Source organism: Caretta caretta, chromosome 7, assembly GCF_965140235.1.
Source record: "Caretta caretta isolate rCarCar2 chromosome 7, rCarCar1.hap1, whole genome shotgun sequence".
NCBI lineage: Eukaryota > Metazoa > Chordata > Testudines > Cheloniidae > Caretta > Caretta caretta.
In genome coordinates, this window is record NC_134212.1 from 31383471 (window position 1) to 31392111 (window position 8641).

At 49.7% G+C, this 8641-nt stretch overlaps 1 long non-coding RNA gene across 2 annotated transcripts; it reads left to right on the forward strand.

Moving 5' to 3' along the window:
• Nucleotides 1-498: 498 nt before the first annotated feature.
• LOC142072694 (uncharacterized) lies at nucleotides 499-8450 on the forward strand. 2 transcript variants are annotated; one of them, XR_012669238.1, is made up of 4 exons: nucleotides 507-571; nucleotides 5798-5894; nucleotides 7031-7262; nucleotides 7723-8450. It is a non-coding gene; the product is annotated as an uncharacterized LOC142072694 (long non-coding RNA). The 2 variants fall into 2 exon arrangements; XR_012669237.1 differs by lacking the exon at nucleotides 5798-5894 and having other exon boundaries at nucleotides 499-571.
• Nucleotides 8451-8641: the final 191 nt, after the last annotated feature.

The window sequence follows — 8641 nt, forward strand, 5'->3', positions numbered from 1 at the left end:
TAGAACCCAGGAGTCCACTGCAGCTGCTCTTCCCCCAGGAGGGTGCTCTCTGTTCCCCTCCTCCCTGCCAGGGCTGGCTGCCCCCATAGCTGGGGTTGGGGGGGCTGGAATTCAAAGGACTCCCCATTCACTGTTCTTCTGGGGGGCTCCTGTTAGCAGTCAGGGCGGTGACCCAGAGCTTGCGGGAGGGGCTGGAAGCCAGGATTCCTGGCTTGTCTCCAGCACTCTGGGTGGGGATGGGGTGTGGTGGTTATGGGGGGGCTGGGAGTTAGGTAACGAGGCTGGCGTGCCCCTTAAATGCTGCCCTGAGAGTGGCGCTCACTGTGCCCCAAGTGCCCTGCCGGGCTGGGTGGGCGGGAAGCCTCTGCTGCGGGGACATGCGCTGGGAGTGGGGGGCTGTATGTACCGCTCTCTGGCTCTGGGCTGGCGGCACAGCCTTGGTAATTAATTTCCTTTGCTCGCTCGCCCGCTAGGCGGGGGGGTGCCCAGCCCCCACTTCCCCGTCACACCTGGCTGGAGCAGGAGACAAAGGCAGCAGCAGTGGCTGTTGGGTCGAATACAGATTAGCTGGGTGAGCAGCAGCAGGTGCCTGGGCTGGGCTGGGGGTCAGAAATGAGGGGCACTGGTGGAAGTGTGGGGGGTGCTGTGGGTTAGGATTGAGGGGCACCAGTGCAGTTGTGGGGGGGCTAGCAAGGGGCTGTGGGTCAGGAGTGAGGGGCAATGGAAGAGCAGTGTGTATGAAGCCAGCAGGAGGCTGTGGGTTGGGCCTGAAGGGCACCGGTGGAGTTGTGTGTGGGGCTAGTGGGGGGGCTGTGGGTCAGGAGTGAGGGGTGTGAGCAGAGCTGGGGGGGGGGCAGAGTGGTGCGCTGAACTGGGGGTTCCCTGCAGCAGGGAGCCAGCTGGCTGCATGCCCTGGAAATGGAGTCTCACCGGCGCTGAGTAGGGGACCTGGGGGGGCAGAGACCAGCCCTAAAAGCCTTTTGTTCCTTGAGGCGTCTGCCCGAGGGAGGATTTGGGGCTGGGCCAGGGCTGGGGAACCACTCGCTGGTGGTGTTGCAAGACCCACTCCTGGGCAGCCACCTAGCTATCTGCCGCCACAGAGCTCTTGCGGGAGGAAGCCTGGGACAGGAGCTACATTGCGGGATGCAGGTCCCCATCCTCATCTCCTTTTGCTCTGGGAATGTGGCGGGGCCTGGAGGGGCGGGGGAGGACTCCAGGGTTCCATTCTGGTGGGGAAGAAGGGGTCTTTTTTGGGAGGGGGTGTGCTCAGGATTTCTGTGCCCCATGCCTCAGGCTTGGGGAGCGGGGCTCAGGGCCGGGGGAGAATGTCAGGACTGCTGGGTTTCTGCTGGGGTGGAGCTGGGGTGGGTACTAGGAACCCTGGGTTCCACTCTGGCAAAAGTAGGGGGGTGGGATGGGATTCCTGTGCCCCATTTGAGTGGGGACAGCATTGGGACTCTGGGGTTCTAATTTGAGGGGGGAGGAGTTCTGACGGGTCAGTGACGCCTGTGAGGCTGGGGCCTTGGTGGCTCGGACACCCAGACCCACGGGTAAAGCTGGGGGATGTCTCTTCAGCCAAGAGCTGATTTGCTGAGAAATGGAGTTTGGCCAACCCAAAACCATTGGCAAACAAGTGCCGAGTTCCCTGCCCAGCTTTGGCCACCCCGAGGGCATAGAAACACGTCAGTGATGTCAACTGGTAGCGCTTCACTTTGACCCAGTTCGGCACTTGCTTTGATTCTGAGCTATCTGTCCAAGTCCGGGGAGGGCGAGATGTGCCAAATGCCTGAGCATGGCGGGGAAGGGGGGAGCGAGGACCTGCCATCTAACCCGTAGCCCGGTGGCTTAGGGCGCTTGCCATGGGCATGGCAGATGGCCCTGTCTCTGCTCAGTCGCTGAAGTATTTTAGGCAAAGGGGACAAGCTTCAACAGGCGCAGGGCCCGGTGGCTAGGATGGCTGCCGCAATGTGGGAGACTCATGTTCAAATCCCTTTCCGCATCGAGCTGGGAGAGAATTGACGGAGGTTCTCCCAGGTGAGTACTCACCACGGGGCTCAGACTTAGAAGAGAGGCCCTTGCAATCTCCTCCCGCCCCGGGTAGGCGTTCTGCTGGCCTCGTAACAAATGCCCAAAATGGAAAACCTTTGGCTTGTGTCAAAATGCAGCACTTCTGTCTGATTCCATTTTTTCCAGCCTTTTTTGTGCAGCTGAGAAATGCCGGTTTTGGTTCAAGCTGGAACAAACGTGAGTGGTGTGTTTGGAGTTGCTGGTAAACTTAAACCTTATTGACCCAACTCTATCCTAAGGTCCCAGGCATGTTTCTGTAACCATTTGGGTGCTGAGGCGAGTCCCCCTTCCTCCTAGGATAGCTGCAGAGACTGAGCCGTTCCCATGGCAGGGAAGCGCCTTCCTCCCTGGGAGCACTTACAAGAGCCTGAAATGTTCCCCAGGTGAATGGGGACAGAGTTAAACTTCCAGACTTCAGTCAGTTCAGGTTGTTGGAAGTAGGTCAATTTTGACCTCTTTAAAAATTTTTGTCCAACTAGCTTAAAGTGCCAATCACAACTGTTGCTAACCAGAGAGTTTCATTATGAAAATGTCATAAGAACGGCCATGCTGTGTCAGACCCATGGTCTGTCTGGCCCAGTAGCCTGTTTTCTGACAGTGGCCAGGGCCAGATGCTTCTGAGAATGAACGCAAAAGAGTAATTGATCAAGTTATCCAGCCCCCATCGTCCAGTTCCAGTTTCTGGCAGTCAGAGGCTGAGGGACGCGCAGACCATGGGACTGCATCTCTGACCAGCTTGGCTAACAGCCACTGATGGACCTAAACTCCAGGAACTTACCTATCGCTTTTTTGAACCCAGTTATAATTTTGGCCTTCACAACCTGACTATGTTGTGTGAAGAAGGGTCCTGCCTTATGGTTCTTAAACCTGCTGCCTATTAATTTCATTGGGTTGTAAGAAGGGGTAAATAACACTTCACTTTCTCCACACTATTCATGCTTTTATAGCCCTCGATCTTTGCAACATTGAATTTCATGTGCCATTTTGTTGCCCTGTCACCCAGTTTTGTGAGATCCCTTTGTAACTCTTAGTTCAGTCTAAAGCTGACTGCAATCTTGAGGCGTCTAGTATCATCTGCAGATTTTGCCACCTCACTGTTCACCCCCTTTTCCAAATCACTTATGAATATGTTGAACCACACTGGTCCCAGTACAGATCTTTGGGAGACCCTGCCACTTCCTGCTCTCCGTTGAGAAACCTGATCATTGAGTCCTATCCTTTGTTTCCTGTCTTGTAACCAGTTACTGATCTGGGAGTACCATCTGGTCCTGGTGACTTATAACTGTATAATTTAGCAACTTGTTCCAAACCCACTTCCTATCAACACCTCAATCTGGGACAGTTCCTCAGATTTGTCACTGAAAAAGAATGGCTTGGGTGTGGGGACGTCCCTCAGAACCTCTGCAGCGAAGACTGATGCACAGAAGTCATTAAGCTTCTCCGCAATAGCCTTGTCTTCCTTGAGTGCTCCTTTAGCACCTTAATCCTCCAGCAATTTGGCAGGCTTCCTGCTTCTGATGTACTTAAACTTTTTAGCTGTTAATTTTTGTCTTTTGCTAGTTGCTCTTCGAGTTACCTTGCGTCTAACTGTACTTTTTTCAGAGTAACAGCCGTGTTAGTCTGTATTCGCAAAAAGAAAAGGAGTACTTGTGGCACCTTAGAGACTAACCAATTTATTTGAGTGTAAGCTTTCGTGAGCTGCTGCACCCGATGAAGTGAGCTGTAGCTCACGAAAGCTTATGCTCAAATAAATTGGTTAGTCTCTAAGGTGCCACAAGTCCTCCTTTTCTTTTAACTGTACTTTTACTCTTGACCTGGCAGAGTTTGTTCCTTTCTATTCTCCTCACTTGGATTTGACTTCCAATTTTCAAAGGATGCTTCTTTGCCTCTATCTGCCACTTACTCGCCTGTTTAGCCATGGTGGCATTTTTTGATCCTCTTACTGATTTTCTGTTTTTGAGGGCGAGGGTGGTGGAGGTGGCAACACGTTGTTGGAGCCTTTGTTATGGTGTTTTAAGTCGTTTCCATGCAGTTTGCAGGCACTTTGCTCTTTCGACAGTTCCTTTTAATTGCTATTTAACTAGCTTCCTCATTTTTGAGTAGTTCCCCTTTTTGACGTTAAATGCTTCTGTGGTGGGTTTCTTTGATTATATCTGCCCTACAAGGATGTTAATTTAATCACCTTATGGTCAATGTTACTGAGCAGTTCAGCTGTAGTGACCTCTTGGACCAGATCCCATGCACCACTTTGGATCGAACCAAGAATTGCCTCTCCCCTTGTGGGTCCCAGGACAAGCTGCTGCGAGAAGTAGTCATTAATGGTGTCTAGAAATGTTATCTCAGCATCCCATACCGAGGGGACATGTCCCCTGTCAATAAAAAGATAGCTGAATTCCTCCGTTGTTGGGTTTTCTGTTTGTATAGCCTCTCATTTCCCCTGAGATTATGCAATCACCATCACTCTGCTGGTCAGGATTATATTTCTACTCTTATTATTCAAGCATAGACATTCTGCCCATAGCGATTCCACGGTACGGTTTGATTCAAGACCATCATCTCATTGGAGTCTGACTTTTTTAGCATGGCGCCATTTCCCCACCAACATGGCCTACTGATCAAATTGGTCCATATTTACTCATCTGCCTCCATGTGATGTGATTGGGACTGTTTTCATTTGACCATTTCTCTTTAGGTCCTACCTATGTTATCAATGTCGATCCTCTCCTCTTTCCTAGGAGATCATTTCCCCTTCTAATAAATCCTCCGCTAAGGAATGTGTCTGGCTGAATCACATACTCCTCCGCACCTGTTGGCCCTCCCCCGGCCCTTACTCTAAAAACTCCTTTAAGACCTCTACTATTTGATGTCATAGATTCTAAGGCACAAAGGGACCATTAGGATCATGGTCTCTGCCCTCCCGTACGACACAGGCCAGAGAACTGCCCCAAAATAATTCCCAGAGCAGATCTCTTTAGAAAAACATCCCATCCTGATTTCAAAACTGTCAACGAGGGAGAATCCACCTGGACCCCGGTAAGCCTTCCCAAGGGTTAATTACGAAGGTGCACACTAAGAAAGCGTGTCCTCTTTCCAGTCTGTGTCGAGTTTCAATCTCCAGCCATTGGATTGTTAGACCTTTCTTTGCTAGACTGGAGCACCCATTATTAACTATCAGTTCCCCAGGTAGCTACTTACAGACTGTGTTCAAGTCACCCCTTAATCTTCCCTTTGGCAAGCTAAATAGAGATTGAGTCTCTCACTATAAGGCATGTTTTGTAATCCTTCTCCTGGCTCTTCTCAGAATCCCTCCAATTTCTCAACATCCTTCTTCAATTGTAAGCCCCAGAACAGGCTGTAGGTCGCACCATTGCCAAATGCAGAGGAAAATGATCTCCCTGCTCAAGATTCCCCAGTTTGTGCATCCCAGGATCACATTAGCTCTTCTTGGCCACAGCATCGCACCTAGCTTGCGTTCAGCTGATTATCCACGATGACCCACACCGCTGTCAGTAGCCACTTCTCAGGAGCAAGACCTCCATTGTGTATGTATATGGCCTGCACTCTTTGCTCCTAGATGTAGAGTGTATTTTAATGTAAATAGTTTGGTTGTAGGCAGTTTATCAAACTATCCAAATTGCTCTGAATGGGTGACCTGCCCTTTCATTATTTACCACTCCCCCAATCTTTGTCATCAGCTAACTTTATCAGTGACTATTTTGTTTTCTTCCAGGTCACAGATAAAAATGTTAAAGAGCATAAGGCCAAGAACTAATTCCTGTGGGACCCCACTGGAAACAGACCCCCTTAATGACCACTCCCATTACGTGGTGAGACCTATCCCTTAGCTAGTTCTTAATTCGTGTCACATGTGCCGTAACTCTAGAGGGTTTGGGTTTTTGACAGTCAAATGCATTACAGACATCTGCTACCTCAGTGCTATTACCTTGATCAACCAAACTCCTCCAGAAAAGGGAATGTGGCAGGAGCTACTTTCCAGGAACCCCTATTGACTTGTTTTGTTCTTGTGATCAAGTCCCCTGTTAGCTGCTCCGTTATCTTGTCCAGAGTCAATAGCAGGCCTATAATTAACGCCATCATACCATTTACCCCTTTTTTAAACTGGCAGATTAGCTTTTTTCTGGAACTTTCCCTGTGCTCCAAGGCTACAGTAACTCTGCAGTGAGCTCCTCACCTGGCTCCGTTAAAACTCTTGGGTACAAGTTATCTAGATCTGCTGGGTTTTTTTTTTTTTTTTAAATATCTGACTTTAGTAGCTTCTAACAGCTTCCATAGAACCCAGTAGCATGGAAAGTGTATATAGCTTAAAACTTCCTTTATACTGCCAGCCATAGCTTTTCCTTATCTCTTGGCTTCCCTGATCAACTTCCTACAATGCCTAACTTCTGACTTGCATTCAGTACTGTCAACTTGCCTCTTCTTCCATGTGTTTATAATCTATTTATTGCTGCCTTCATTTCCCCTCTAAACGCTCTTAACCAGCACAGCTGTCTTCCACAAGTGTGGTATTGTGGCTTTCTGGGTATCCTGTGAGACTTTTACCAATTAATATTTTTCTGATTAAATTTTTCCTTCCAGCTGATTTGATTAAAATTGTTCTCAGCTTTGTGAAACTGGCATGTGATCAAGTCATGAGCACTGGTAGCTAAGCTACCATTAATTTTTAGTTTGGTGAGCACTTCCACTCTCTGTTAGGACAAGGTCTAATAGGACAGAATTCTTTATAGGGGCTGCAACACCCCCCCTTTTTTTAATTTTAAAGCTTTAGAAAATTGTCCCCTTCTGTTTAGAGGTACCAATCTCAGGTTTTGTAGGTGGGAGCAGGATTCAACACAATCGTCCCATGCAGGGCTCATGGCACACTAGGTATTAAAAGCAAGGGCTGATAAAGCATGCCCCTCACAGCTTGTGGGCTTCAGCTGAGCCGCTCTCATTCTCTCCCCAGGTCCGGTGTGCAAATCAGGCCCAAGCCACCGGGGCTGAGCAAAAGGCTGAAGCAGCAGAGTGGAGTTCAGGGTCAGCTGCTTCAGAGGCGGGAAAGATCATTCCAATGAGTCACTCAAACCCAGATGGGAAGCTCTCTCCCAGCCCTGCCTGCATCCAGGATGGGATATTTCTGTTGGACAAGCCCCTCCCTAGGGCAAGACTCCGGGGGAGGGAGCACACTGCATCACAGGGTAGGTTGTTCTGATCTTGAAAACAGTTGTGAGCCTGCCTCTAAGTTCCAGCGGCCAACTAAACTATGGGGCACAGGGCATATTGCTTGTGTTGGCCAAGCTCACCCCAAACACCAGGGGCCCCTCAGTTTCTCTCCCATGGGCAGCACCTATTCAGCCTAGCAGCTGTACCCTCGTTCTCCCTACCATTGCTTCTTTGTCTGGGAGATGCATCCTTCAGGGTGTTCCTCCCCCTCCTGCAATTAATTGGCTTTGACCATCGAGGCCTATCTCATTCCCTAAAACCACAGAACTGCTGGAATGGGGCCTCCTAAAGGTATTGGCAGACAGAGAGGGCATGGAGGTGACCATATGGCCGAGCACTGGAAATTCCCACCCCTGAGGTGACTGTCTCAATGCAAAGAATGCAGCTGGGAGTCATTTTTACCTGTCTTTCTCCTCCTCCTCTTCCCCACCCCAGGTGAGATGAACTTTGCTTCAGAGCAGCTCAAAGACAAAGGCCCAGCTTTGGTGTCAGCATGAAGGTACCAGAGCATTTCCCTGCTGCTCAGATGGATCCCTGAGCTGCCAGGAGCAGTTCCACTGCCTGCATGGTGCCAAGGGCTAGTGGGAGCAGGATCTATCTAAAGCGTAGTGTGATATATTATGTATGTTCAGCATGAACTATCATGGATTACTAAACTGGCACCTCAGCTTAACAACCACAAGGTTCTTCATGATTGACAAAAGGGTGACTGTTGGTTAGAGGGGCTTCCTCACCAGGGGGCAGTATTGGAAAAGGGGTAGAGCCTCTAACTATTGGCAGGAGGCAGAGCTCAACTGCACTCATGCCTCCATGGGAAAGCAAGTCTTGCTGGAACCGAGTGGGGCAGCAGCAAGGTGTTCAGCCCCGGGACTGACAAATCAAAGCGATCCTTACTGAAAGGACAACACATGGAAATAACTTGGTAGGAGCCTTACCCCAACATCTTGAGGTCAAGCTTCACTTCTTAGCTGGGCCTGTCTTAAGGCCTTGGTGCATTTCCCTGAGCAAAGGAGCCTTTGCTGTTTTCTAACATACCACTGAATTAAGACAATAAATAGCAAGCCATGCAGTAACTCTCAGGATAGCCTAGCCCCTGACTGTTACCACCTCTGCTGAGTTGTAAACTGACCCAAGCTAAAGCTGTCTTCTTTAATAAATGAAGTCCACCTTGAAACACTGATTCTAATCAGCCTTCCACTGGGGTAATTCAAATGGAGGCAGTGTACTGACATGGGACCACCTCCATAGCAGTTTCTCCACAAAAGGAATCTCCTCTGGCTCACGCAGTCAGATGAGGCTCTGCCATAGTGAGCAAGGTGCTTCCATCCGACTTTTTAGAGGCAGGTGCTGACCC